Genomic DNA, 14,769 nt, shown 5'->3' with positions numbered 1-14,769 from the left:
AACCCAAATGCAGACGATGTCGGGGGAAAACAGAAAACACTTTATTCACAAAACCAAAAACCCACGAGGGGGTACACAACATGAAACATGAACTTGACAAATAACACTAAAACTTTGACTTGGTATCTTGACTAGATACGAAACACGGGAACAGAACACAATGAACCTGCACAGAACTAAAGATACACTGACATTAAATAGAGGAAAGCAAACAAGATAACGAGCGGGAACAGGTGATGGGAGAAAACCAATGATTACTAATAAGCAGGAGAACAAAGGGGGCGGGGTCACAAGACAAAACACCGGAGGCACATGCCACACAAAAAACAAGGCATGAACCTCCACAAAAGGCCAGGGACTGTCAGAACTCTGCCACCATGACAAAAGACAAATATAACAAGACTTCAAGGCAGCTGCTACAATCTTTTACTCGGACATTAAAACATTTGCACAACCAACAATAGTCAAACAACAACAATCAGGAATTTGCCAGAGATTATTTATTTCATTTGATAATTTATCAGCTGAAAAAGTTACTCTGAAAATGATTGAACAATGACTCCTTTATTTGTCACAATGTCAAATATTTGCTGAATGTAGAAAATTCCCTTCTTTAATCTTATATAGAAAATACTGTGACACCTACAGTATAAGCTTTTTCTGCATCCAAAACATTCAATGCAGGCTTTAAAAGCATTTATTGATCATGTTCATGGCCAGAATTTAAAAAAGCACCTAGAATAATGTCCTGTGTAAATTCCCCATATCTGCATAAATCCAACTGGAGTAAAAGTGAAACCAGACTGAAATACAACAATGACAAAATTGATAAAAATCAAAGCACAGGATGTAGATAAAGGACACACGTCACAATTAAAGATTAGATTCATGTAAAGTTTATTTTTGTGTATTAATCATTAATTCTGCATTAGTCAAGTGTAGTGACAAGTCACTAATGACATTAAGGGGTGGTTTTCCGGACAGGGATTAGACTGGTCCTAAATTATAAATATAAAAGCTGTCCAAACTGAAAACAACTTGCACTGACATATCTTAAAACACATCAGTGCCCTTAAATGCACACAAGTAAGGCATGTTTTTTTAAAACTAGTTATATTTCCTAATTAAACTAAGAGGTAGTGCTGGATTAAGCTACAACAAAATGCAGGACGAAGTTAAAACAACTTGGTTTTGCAAGTCAATTTAACATTTAAAAAATCAAGTTGAAATTGTTTAACTTAATTTTTTAAGTTAAAGTAACACAAAAATATGTGTTGATTAGACAAAAATGTTGCAAATTTTTTACAGTGTAATCACTGTCCGGGAAACCACCCCTAAAAATAAACCAGCACTGTGGTCAAACATATGACTTCCACTTCACCACCAACATCATTCTCCATTAGTAACATCACTCATGTGGGAGGACCTACACAAACTAACCACACCTGGTAATGAGTTTATAAATGTGTCAACTCATAAGGACACACATACATATCTACTAATATATATATATATACAGTCTTGTTTTAAAATAATAGAAGTACAATGTGACTTACCAGAATAATCAAGGTTTTTAGTATATTTTTTATTGCTACGTGGCAAACAAGTTACCAGTAGGTTCAGTAGATTCTCAGAAAACAAACAAGACCCAGCATTCATGATATGCACGCTCTTAAGGCTGTGCAATTGGGCAATTAGTTGAAAGGGGTGTGTTCAAAAAAATAGCAGTGTTTACCTTTGACTGTACAAACTCAAAACTATTTTGTACAAACATTTTTTTTTCTGGGATTTAGCAATTCTGTGAATCACTAAACTAATATTTAGTTGTATGACCACAGTTTTTTTTAAAACTGCTTGACATTTGTGTGGCATGGAGTCAACCAACTTGTGGCACCTCTCAGCTGTTATTCCACTCCATGATTCTTTAACAATTCATTCACATTTCTTGGTTTTGCTTCAGAAACAGCATTTTTGATATCACCCCACAAGTTCTCAATTGGATTAAGGTCTGGAGATTGGGCTGGCCACTCCATAAAATTAATTTTGTTGGTTTGGAACCAAGACTTTGCCCGTTTACTAGTGTGTTTTGGGTCATTGTCTTGTTGAAACAACCATTTCAAGGGCATGTCCTCTTCAGCATAGGGCAACATGACCTCTTCAAGTATTTTAACATATGCAAACTGATCCATGATCCCTGGTATGCGATAAATAGGCCCAACACCATAGTAGGAGAAACATGCCCATATCATGCTCCATGCTTCACTGTCTTCACTGTGTACTGTGGCTTGAATTCAGAGTTTGGGGGTCGTCTCACAAACTGCCTGTGGCCCTTGGACCCAAAAAGAACAATTTTACTCTCATCAGTCCACAAAATGGTCCTCCATTTCTCTTTAGGCCAGTTGATGTGTTCTTTGGCAAATTGTAACCTCTTCTGCACATGCCTTTTTGGTAACACTTTATTTTACGACCCGCAAAGTACCGCGTAATTAAACCGAATTTACAGCGTACCTATTTGTAACAACAGAGTACCTCTACAGTACGTACTTGTAGTTATAAGGGAATAATATTTTAAGTTTGGGGTAATAAGGGGGTAAGAATATATGGAAAATTATTCTCTAAGTATTTCATAACTACAGGGTACCTATTGTAATATTACGTGGTATGTATGACTTACGTCTATGGGTAATATGGTCTATGTGTAATAGGTTTTTTTTTCATATTTGCTACTTACCTGATGAAGTGTTTTGTATAGCCTACAGTTGATGTCTACAAGCCACGTCGGCAAATAAAATATAACACACAATAAAGATAATAGCAACTTGTACCTCTTTGATCTGTATATGTACAGTACACCGGAGTTACCAGGTAACTCTTATATTTGCGGGCTGTAAATTGAAGTGGGGCTTATTCCCCGATTGTTCTGTGTATGTACCAGGTAACTCTTATATTTGCGGGCTGTAAATTGAAGTGGGGCTTATTCCCCGATTGTTCTGTGTATGTACCAGGTAACTCTCATATTTGCGGGCTGTAAACTAAAGTGGTGCTTTGTTCACCTCTTGTTAATAAATGTTATAGGGTAAATACCATAAACATACAGAATATTGTTATTTTTATTTTAAAACAACTTATTTCAAAACATCTTTAAAACACTATAATTAAGCCAACACTTAATGTTTATTATCACATAACTTTTATTTAAAATAAAAAGTCATGACAATTTTTCATTGTTTTTGCGGCTTGGCTTCCTCTGTTGGTGTTCTTGTCCACTCGGATGATGAGTTGATGTCGTCTCACAAATGCTGTTCTGCATTACATATAAAAAACATAAATGAAAGCCTTCAGTAAATGTTTCTTCACTGTGCCTTGACAGAAACAGAGTTTTCTAAGCCAGTTACATTTATAAATTTTAGGCTTACTTACAGATGTGGCCTTTAAAAATGCGCGTCTCTGAGACCAGAATGCCGCGGAGACTTCCGAAATTCTGCGAGATCCCGCAAAAGGGGGGTTCGGTGGGGGACGCAGGAAATATAAAAACCTGTAGAGGGCAGGCGTGTTTCTTGTAGGCCATACTGACGACAATGTGTGTGCTCGACTTCATGCTGAGCGTATACTGTATGATATTGAAGTAACATGACACGGATTATCGATAGACTTTGATGTCATACAAATGCATGCTTTTTGGCAAACATTTTGTTGGCGAAGTTTTCTTTTGCCAGTTACATAAACAGTCACATATTCTTCATAAAAATCCGACTCAAACGCGCATCATTTGTCTTATTTTTTTCCGTGTACTTACAGTGAAGAGACGTGATGTATGATAATCGAGTCTTATAACAAAATAATTCGCGAAGACCTTTGAAGAGACCGAGCGCATTTACGCAATATCATTAACTAGTTTATCTAATTTTACATTTAGTTCATTTTTGCATCTGAACGTTTTAATAGCTTTAACATGGTTGTGGTGCGCTTTTCTGCATTACTGAACAGTAGGCTACTTTTTATATTATCATGTTTCCCTTTACATGGTATGAAACACGATAAAAAGTATGCATTGGTGTTTAATACATTTCACTGAGAATTTGTATAATATGTTATACTTGTACTAAGGAAATAAAATCATATTGTGAGTGTAAATATTCATAAATTCGAGGAGTTTCTGAGGTGTTTGTCATCGGCAAAATGCGCAGTTTCTTTGTTGCCGATTAAAAACCGTTGGCTATGTGATTGTTTAAAATTGACATTTTTTCTACTTATTATTAATTAATTTTTTGCCTACATTTACTCAAATAATATCAATGTGAAAATATAAGTAAATCATACTTCAAGTTAGGCGTAAAACTAACACATTTTTTATGTCAAATAGAAATAATAATAATTTGAAATATGCAATTATTACAGTTTTAAAAACTTAAATATATTACTCTGACCTTTTTAAATATATTGACTAAAATAATCTGTAAATGTAATACTTATATTATTAAGGCGTATACATCAAATAATATATGTACATTTTACAGGGGCGTCATGCACCAATTTTTTTTAAGGGGGCACAGTGTCAACAGCTCACAGAAATTTGTGCATACACAGACATCAAACGAAATATTATAGAGCTTTCAGTCTTTTCCATGGCACTTACATTTCTAACAATCTGAAAACCCCTGCTTTCATGCAAAAACCTCCAAAATAAAAGTGATGACTACTTTCATATCATATACTATTCAATCGGAATAATGACACATTTGCATCATATTCACATCTGAAACGGCATGTTTTATTTAAGTCTTAATGGCTTGTTTAATTGTGTCATTAATGCATTTTGCACAACAACTACATTATCATATAAAATTAATGTAATTTTAAATCCATAAAGTATATAAACAACGAAAATGACATAAGCTATAGCCACGTGATTGATTTTAATGTTCAATAATGATTTTTAAAAATATGTTTAGATAAAATTATTAGAGGAACGGATTTTTGCATTAAATTTTACCTCATGTGAGCATGTGAGATTCCGCGCCCGCGTGAACTTTGGCGAACTTTGGCGTTGTGCCAAGAAGATGAATCTCTGCTAATATAACGTTGAGACGGTCACATTTAAAACCATACATTTTCTACACAGAGAAGGTTAACTGCACATTACCGTACTGGGGTTTGGAAATGTTGTGAGCGTTTCTAACACGTTTTAATTCCTCAGATAGCCAAATGCAGCAGCAAGCCAGCAACTTCTGAGAGCTCGTGAGCGCGCCCAGACACTGATGACGTCTGCGACTGCGCTCTGACTGCAGCGCCAGCTGCCGCCAGAATAAAAGTAATGTAACATGATCAAAACACTATCAAAACGGCGAAAATCTCCGAAAAGTGACAAGGATGCAGCACAGAATGTATAATATTGTGCATATTAACAGATTAAAAGTCAAATAACAGATTAATGGACGCTTATTTGATTTTGAGGTTGGATGAAAAATCCATTGGCTCAAAAAAACCAAGGGGGCAGGTGCCCCCTCAGTTTGAATGGGCATGACGCCTCTGACATTTTACACAAAATATCTGTTCTATTTTTAGTAATTTATTTTCCAACTAAAAAAATCGCATTACTGCATTAAGAGATTTTATTAAGTTACTTTAATCATTTATTTTAGAGATATTTACAAAGCCACTGAATCAATTTTAACAGTGTGTACATTATGACCTTACGGTAGACTATTATTAAATGCATATAAATAAAAATATGTAAAACTAAATAAAAAAGATATCATACACGGACTGTATGTAAGCATACGTTTTCTTGTTCGGTGCACGTGGGTTTAAATGCCGTTTTTCTAAAGAAGAATTTTAAAACTTTATTGGTGGTAGTTGAGAAGAATTCCTTTTTCCATTTCTAAATCATTTTGAGCGCAATATAAATATATCATATTGTTATTCTTATTATATAAGAATACGCAATTTTTACAACATTTTTAACATATATAAAATATACGTTAAGCATGTTGTGTGTATTTCCTAATTACAAGCTTTTGATGAAATTGCACCAAAACTAAACGTGCATAAAAACATAAAAAAGTCATTTTAATAAGCGAAAAATCTTTTTTATGAGCTCAAAATTTTGAATATAATGTGCTATTGCTGAAAATTGCCCATCTCTAAAGGAGAATATTCATCTTTAAAGTTTAAGAAACAAAAAAGTACTGATAAGCATTCTCAAACATATATATTCTGCAAGCACTCATTTATCCATAATGATGTTATTTATTTTTTAATAACATATTGTCGCTGTCGGGCAAAGATACTCTCTGGACACCAAGACCATGTCTATGGGTTCAAGAATAACAAAATATTGGCCATTTGAAACTCGAAAGTCATCACTTTATTTTGTCCCATTGTTTTCCATTTTGCGTGTGGTAAAACTCCTGTGCGCGTCGTTCAAATTCATTGAAATTTCGTTCACTTGTAGTTTAGCAAGTATGTGTAATACAATTTCAATAATGTTTTTACACTGCACATCGTCTGAGGAAATCCGAAGTTGCGTCGAGGGGAACCAAGCTGACAGCCGCGACAGCAGAGATTGTCACGTACCTACAAAAGGGTACTGGAAAAAGTTTGCATCTGACCTGCAGCGATATCATTCTGGCTTGGTGGGATGTCAGCCAGCGAGAGTCCTCTGATTCTGACCTTGTTCTTTTACTCCTCAGAGTCTAAAACCAGGAGGCCATATTAAGTATTAGAGCAGCTATGGTTGCGCGTTTCACACACCTCTCCAAACCACGTTGTTAACACCATGCTTGTTCGACTTCATGCGGCGCCGCAAGAACCGACAGCCGGATGACGTCAGAGTACCGCGAGAATGATTCAAGAAATCATATTTCGCCTCGCTCTCGCGATACTGTGACGTCTTCCGGCTGTCGATTCTCGGGGCGCCGCATGAAGTCGAACAAGCCTATTGACAGCAGCAAAAGCTACGCATGCGCTTTTAACTTGTAAAACTCAATGGTGTATGGGTAATGTAGTCTCTGCTCTCGGTGGGACGAATTAGGTAGCTATTGTGAAGGGCGCTTTGAAAAGCGGCAGCGCAGCCAAATAATTAAATTAAGCCTCTGATTTAAACAGATGTGCAAATGAGCGTTCTGGTACGCTAGAAGTACGTTCTGGACGCAGGGAGAGTGGTACGCTCAAGAGCTATATTTGGAAGTGGCGGTACTGAGTACTGGCGCCTACCGGCCCACATTAAAGCACTGGTGGTAGCAAAGGTAGACGGCCCTTTAAAAAGCAAAAGAAAGCTGATAAAAATGAGAAACCTACACTGAAATAAATTGGAGTAGGATTTAGGCTACTTAACAAAATCTAAACATTTTTCACTCAGAAAATGCTAGTAAATATAAACAAAATTATCAGCAGCTTTAACTTTATTACTTTTTTAATTTTAATTCACTCTTTGTTTCAGCGATGTTTATAAATATACTATATTTTTGCATTTTGATGACAAACTGTTCAACACTGAAAAGAAACTAATGTAATCTTCCTGATTTAATCACGTAAAACACAAGTCTAAACACAAGCACCACTTTTCTGAATGATGATAATCACAAACATCCCAGAGTTTGTAAACCAATTGTTTGTAAAACATATTTAATGCTAACTTTACTTAAAAATTCAGAAAATATTTTTTACAGTGTATAAATAAAAAGACATGAAGGAAGATAATTCCAAAATGTAATTAATTGTACATGGTTTAGCTGCTTGTTTTAGCAGCTACCAGTGACACAGAGTCAAGAAATTAAAAACCACCCACCCCTAGGTCTGCCAATTCTTTGCCAACCCCCAATGCTAATCGATCACCTCATCAAAGAAAACCGGTTTATCCAGTTTTCAGCAGCGTGTTGGGTTTTAATATCAACCCTTGCAGTTTCTTTGTTAAAATGTAATTTAAGCAAATAGGCCGAATACATACGCTGTATGTTATTTTAAATGAATGTTTATAACTTATAAAATTAAGTGGATATCAGGTAACTTAATTTGACATATGTTGATATAACCTACACTGTAAAAAATCCAATTAATGAAATGTTGGACGGGCAAAAATATATAAGTTAAACCAATTTTTTTGTTTGAGCTAGTTGAGAAGACATATTATTTTAAGTCTAGATAAATCTGTGTTTAAAACATTAAATGAATGGTTATTTTCAAATCCAGTCAACATTCAGAATGGCTAATGTTGACTGAACTAATTAAGACAAATCAGGTAAATATGTGGAGTTATGACAGCTATGTTTTCTGACAGCAAAATGCTCCTAATATTACTGTTATTTGGTCACAACATGTAATTGTAAGAGTTGTTCAGGCGTGAATGTATGTGCTTAAAGTTTAAATATGCGGTCGGTTAATAAAGATAGCGTCTATTTAAACGTGTGCTCTGACACTTTCGGACGGAGATGAGCTCCATATGAGCTCCAGAAAATCACCAGCGCTTAAGCGCTCACACCCCGCCCAGCGCAGCCTCGCCTCGGCAAGCGCATCAGAAATCGACTGCTGGCTCTGATATCTCTGTGGCGTTTAAACGTGATTTAATTCATTTTAATTTCTCATACTTAACAATGAAAGGGTTATGTTTTAACCCTTGTTGCTCATGTTGCTGGTACTTTGCCTTAAAGAGTCAAAGGGCGTTTCTATGTGGCGCTGCGCAGACAGTTCGGCAACGAAGACATCAAAGTACCGCGAGAGCAAGTCGAAATGTTACAAATGGTCCGACTTTACCTTTGCTCTCGCGGTACTCTGATGTTATACGCCGACAAGTCAGCGCCGCACCATTTAAAGTCGAACACACAAAGCGTCAAGGCAGGGCCGCTGGAAGTCATTTTGAACAGGGGGTGCTGTGAATTTTTTTACCAAAAAACCTATGAGCCTATAGGCCTATTTAAAATACATTTTAAAAATAAATATATTGAGATTTACTACTTTATTGTCATATACACTTCAGGGCACACAGCCAGGGTCTGAAACACACAGACATCATCAGTTCTCAGATGAATATGCGCTATTAATCAGAAGCAAAAATACTTATCCCAGGGGGAATTACTTTCGTTACAATTTACATACAACATATAATATTATAACAACATATAATATTAATTAAACTTCACAATTTTCAATGTCCATGCGGACGAACATATTTTACTTTCGTTTTTAAGTTAGAATCACACGACAGATGTAAAACATTCTCACATTAACATACCTAGTATATTTTTATATAGATCTTTTTTTTACTAAATAGTACTATTACTGTCTTTTTTAAACTTATAAATAATTCATAATTTGAACAAAAATAATGATGGGTTTAGTTCTGATATTGTATACTTTTATAAAGAAATACATGGTGTATAATTACATTTTTAGAATAGGCTTTATATAAGGTTTGTACTGTAAAAATACTCTATTTGTTACAAACAAAAGATAAAGAATTTACAAACGTGTGGAGAGCCATTTCAGCACTTGGACAGCGAAATGTTTTTTTTTAAAGAATTACTTAAAATGTTTTCTCATCTCACCATATCTACAGGTGCAGAGTCATTATATACAATAAATCCGTTGGGTAGCATTTAAAAAAAAAACATTTAAAAGTAGATGCATTTGTTTAAAGCAAAGCATTTATTTACTTAGCTTACAGATGAACTTACAGATGAAGCAGCTATTTAAGCCTTCTAACCTCTCATAATTGGTCATCATTTATGTCCAAGAGACTCAATAATAATCTGTTACATTTTAATCCTTTAATTTTTCATATTAAAAAGCGTTTTTGTGCTGCTGCGCATCCATGTATGTAATAAACAAACCCGCGTTGTCATTCCGTTAATACGCATATTATCAATGCGCTCTTTACTCGCGCAGAAAAAACTCGCGTTTTCATGAGCTAGGGGACGAATGTCCAGGAAGTTCAGTATTTCTGTGTGGGCATGCATCAGGGGAAGGTGTGTGAGTCTTTTCTGGGTCATGGTGCTGCTTACCAATTCAAAAGACGCAAGGCAAAGAAAGTGCGCTCGGATGAGGCCACGGATAGGCACAGACAGTAATGAAATTAAAATCCAAAATACACGTAATAACCTACGTGTGTCAAAAATAATTTCCTAAAATATTCATAAGTAATATATCAATTGTGCAAAATATTTGTACTTAAAAAAAATATATTTCTCGCTTTCCCGCGACCATGCTTCAAGGTCTGAAGGAAAGGATACCTGCCCGGATCCCACGCACGCATCTGCAGTTATATACATTTTACAAAACCAGTATTCATTAGATTTTAAGAACTTTTTTGCCACTTTTAAAACTGTAAAACTAAATAAAAAAGATATCATATGCCGATTGAGCATGTAAGCATATGTTTTCTTGTTCGCTCCACGCAACACGGGTTTAAACGCCGTTTTTTTTCTAAAGAATAATGTTTAAACTTTATTGGTGGTGGTTGAGAATAATTTATATTGCAGAATAATGTATATTGCATTTTAGCGCAATATAAATGTATCATATTGTTATTCTTAATATAAAAGAATACTAATATATTTTTTACAACATTTTTAACTTTAAAACATACATATAAAGATGCTTTGTACAATAGCTTTGCTTCTGACAACAATTTTCTGTAATAAATCAGTAAATCAACCACAAAATGTGTTGAAAGTGGCGAATAAAATGCTTGTCAATTCAAACAAAGGTGTATAAAACCGCTTTAATTAACAATAACTAAACTGTGCTCTTTTGCATACCTCTACTTTTCTCATGTCTTTCTTTATACCACCTTTATCTTTTTAAAATCTTGCCGCTTTTAGAAATAATTTGTTTGCATTTATTGTATACTGCACACTTTATTTGCATCAACTATACCCATAATAACATTTTCTACGTTTTTCTTTCAATAAAAATAAACATATTTATTATTGTCTTAACTTAAAACTTTGTTTTTTAATATATATATCAGATTTTATATAAATATGTTTTAAAAGTGTTGACTGCGAACGTCTGAGATAAGATATCTGGAAGGACCTATAATATACGCCTATAATATATGTACGTTTTAAATTAAAATGTCTGTTCTATTTCTAGCCATTTATTTTGTTTTGACCAACTAAAAAATACATAAGTGACATTAAGAGATTTTATAAAGTTACTTTAATCCATTATTTTAGTAATATATTTACAAAGCCACTGAATATTTTTACTGTTATGAATAACGGCTAAAAGGATTAAAAAAAATCATAACACTGACTGCCTATATGCGCAAGAAAGGTATTATTAAAGTTTTAAATATGTCAAACTAAATAAAGATATCATATGCCCACTGTACAGTATGTAAGCATAGGCCCATGTTTTCTTGTTCGCTCTGCGTGGGTTTAAACGCCGTTTTTAAAGAATATTTTTTAAACTTTATTGGTGGTGGTTGAGAAGAATTCCTCTTTCCATATGTAAAGCAATTTAGCGCAATATACATGTGTCATATTATTGTTCTTAATATATTAAGAACAATAATACTAATATATTTTTACAACATTTTTAACTTTAAAACATGTATTTTTATACCACATGAATCTCTTTAAAATATTAATACTTTTAGAAAAACTGACATAATTATTAATATTATGAACAAACAATGAAACGGTGTCAAAATTCGACAACACAAATAATTAAGATATTCATTGTAAATAGAGTTAAGTGTATTAGGCTCACACTAAATTCTTTGTTGCACTTAGTATAAATGCCCATTGCACGTACAGTCATCTTAATATATGTATGCGCTGTTATGCTGGCAAGAAGTGGTTGACGTCACTTTGCTGTTTTAATAGAAATGTTAAATATTCAGCAATGCCCTTATTAACTTCTGGAAACAACCGCAATGACAACGCATATAAAAATGTAGTTTTTTATGCGCCACCTGGTGGATTTTCTGTGAAGCGAAACACATTAAGGGAAAAGGGAAAGTAGCCCCCCCGAAAACACTTGCAGAATTCTGCGTGACTCCGCGAGACGATTTGGCGAATGCCGCGGGAGAAAACGCGCGTTTTTAAAGGCCACATCTGTATGTGCTAGCTAACCTGCTACCGTTAGCTAGCAACTTTCTTGAAAAACATTGTTTGAAATGCGTGAGTCATGTATTAACAAAACCAGTCACCTTATCCAGCATGCGGAACCTGCTAACATCACTCGCAGCTGTACTCCACAGTGTAGAACGTTTTTAAAACCTCTTAAAGAAATTTCACCTCAGGATCGCGTTCCAGCAAACCGGCCGCGCGTTCTACACCTGCGCAGTAGCCTACGCATGTAGTCGTCTTTTGCTTTAGCGGGAGCTGATATCTGCTGTTGTTTCATTCTGGTTTGCCATTGCATAAATTATATTTGGCTAAAATACTTGTGTTTACAGTAAATAAATTGCAAAGCACCACTTCAAATATGTCCGCAAATGTAGGAGTTTCCTGGTAAATAGGGAATAAGTTGCTATTTTTATTGTACTTACCTTAAAAAAAAGATAACCACATTAAATCAGCTTGACTTTTGTTATTAAAAGCAAGTAATATAGGCTACTAAAATAAAAGTGATATGCTGTTATATTTATTTGCCGATGTGGCTCGTAGACATTGACTGTATACAACATTCAGTAGTCAATATGAAAAATTCACAATAAAAAATAAATAAAACATAATTTCCCCATAGACTTGACTAAGTCATACATACCACGTAATATTACAATAGGTACCCTGTTGTTATAAAATACTTAGAGTATAAATAATTTATAATTCTTCATATTCCCCCTTATTACCCCAAACTTAAAATATTATTCCCTTATACCTACAGGTTACCTACCCTGTTGTTACAAATAGGTACGCTGTAAATTCGGTTTAATTACGCGGTACTTTGCGGGTCGTAAAATAAAGTGTTACCGCCTTTTTTTTAACAAAGGGACTTTGCGGGGGATTCTTGAAAATAGATTAGCTTCACACAGACGTCTTCTAACTGTCACAGTACTTACAGGTAACTCCAGACTGTCTTTGATCATCCTGGAGGTGATCATTGGCTGAGCCTTTGCCATTCTGGTTATTCTTCTATCCATTTTGATGGTTGTCTTCCGTTTTCTTCCACGTCTCTCTGGTTTTGCTCTCCATTTTAAGGCATTGGAGATCATTTTAGCTGAACAGCCTATCATTTTTTGCACCTCTTTATAGGTTTTCCCCTCTCCAATCAACTTTTTAATCAAAGTACGCTGTTCTTCTGAACAATGTCTTGAACGACCCATTTTCCTCAGCTTTCAAATGCATGTTCAACAAGTGTTGGCTTCATCCTTAAATAGGGGCCACCTGATTCACACCTGTTTCTTCACAAAATTGATTTCTCAGTGATTGAATGCCACACTGCTATTTTTTTGAACACACCCCTTTCAACTAATTGCCCAATTGCACAGCCTTAAGAGCGTGCATATCATGAATGCTGGGTCTCATTGGTTTTCTGAGAATCTACTGAACCTACTGGTAACTTGTTTGCCACGTAGCAATAAAAAATATACTAAAAACCTTGATTATTCTGGTTAGTCACATTGTACTGCTATTATTTTGAACAAGACTGTATATAAATCTTGAGACATAATGGTACTGATGTATGTTAAGATATGTCAGTGCAAGATGTATGTAATTTAAGACCACTTAAACATGCATTTTAGTCTGGGACTATATTTAAAGACCTATCCGGGAAACCGCCCCTAGAAATCTAAGAGAATTTTTAAATTTGTATAAGATAAAACATGGAAACTTTGTGTCATTATGAAGATGAAGTGCTGGATCAAAATAAACTTATGAGTAACTACAGGCTTTGCTTGTTGATTTTGCATCTGAGTGTTAAGACTTCTTAACCACAAGGTGAGAAGAACAGCAGGCAGGATGCAAAGTGATGACTGAAAAAGGCGAGCAAAGTTTACTACTAAATTAATCTTAGTTGCGTTCTTAATGCTCTATCTGACTTCATGTGAAAAGAAACAGATTCAGCAGGTGTTATAATCTTGACGTTGTCTTGTGACGTTATTAAAAACCTTGAGATGGCGACCACTTGTGAAGACAATACTGCCAACAACAAACATAAGATTAAACAACAGTAATAAAACAAGTAGAATGTAATAATAGACTCTTTTACTGTTTGTTCACAATGATGACATGGCAAGACAAAGTTATATTAAAAAGTTAACTTTATCAACTTTTTCAACACAGCTACCAGATCCGTGTACTATAGTGGAGTGAATAGAAGACGTTACCAAATATAAAGTGGTCAGATACATATTAACGTGTATTATAGTGCAACAACCAGACATTTTGATGCTGGGAAACCGTTTTGATAAACTTTCTCACTAGCTAACACCTTACAACCACTGTGAAATAACACCACTTCCGTTGCAAAAATGCACACGCAGGCTATTTGATCACGTAAAAGGGTCTATAGGTAGAATGAAAAATGTTATAATATGATATATAAATGATAAACTATATATGCGGAAAAATAGTAAGGAATATTAATGATATGGAAATAAGAAATAAATATAACACAAATGTTTGTCTGTACTCTTGAGTCAAAATCTCTCAGATGCACATACACACAGGATTTTTTTTTAAAAACTCAGATCGTAAGATCTTTCACCTATGTATTTGTTTTCTGGCCCCTCACTTTCCATGTCCTATATATTATGGAGACTTTATCTATAATTAATTATTGTCAAATGTCAAATGTTAATAGCTTATTATAACACAG

At 34.6% G+C, this 14,769-nt stretch overlaps 1 long non-coding RNA gene across 1 annotated transcript; it reads right to left on the bottom strand.

Moving 5' to 3' along the window:
• Positions 1–3,045: 3,045 nt before the first annotated feature.
• On the bottom strand, positions 3,046–12,267 carry LOC141281424 (uncharacterized). The gene is made up of 2 exons (XR_012335749.1): positions 12,155–12,267; positions 3,046–3,304 (listed from the first exon to the last, which is right to left on the bottom strand). It is a non-coding gene; the product is annotated as an uncharacterized lncRNA (long non-coding RNA).
• Between the last annotated feature and the right edge of the window lie 2,502 nt (positions 12,268–14,769).

Source organism: Paramisgurnus dabryanus, chromosome 22, assembly GCF_030506205.2.
Source record: "Paramisgurnus dabryanus chromosome 22, PD_genome_1.1, whole genome shotgun sequence".
Taxonomy (NCBI): domain Eukaryota; kingdom Metazoa; phylum Chordata; class Actinopteri; order Cypriniformes; family Cobitidae; genus Paramisgurnus; species Paramisgurnus dabryanus.
This window is presented reverse-complemented; position numbering and strand designations above follow the sequence as displayed.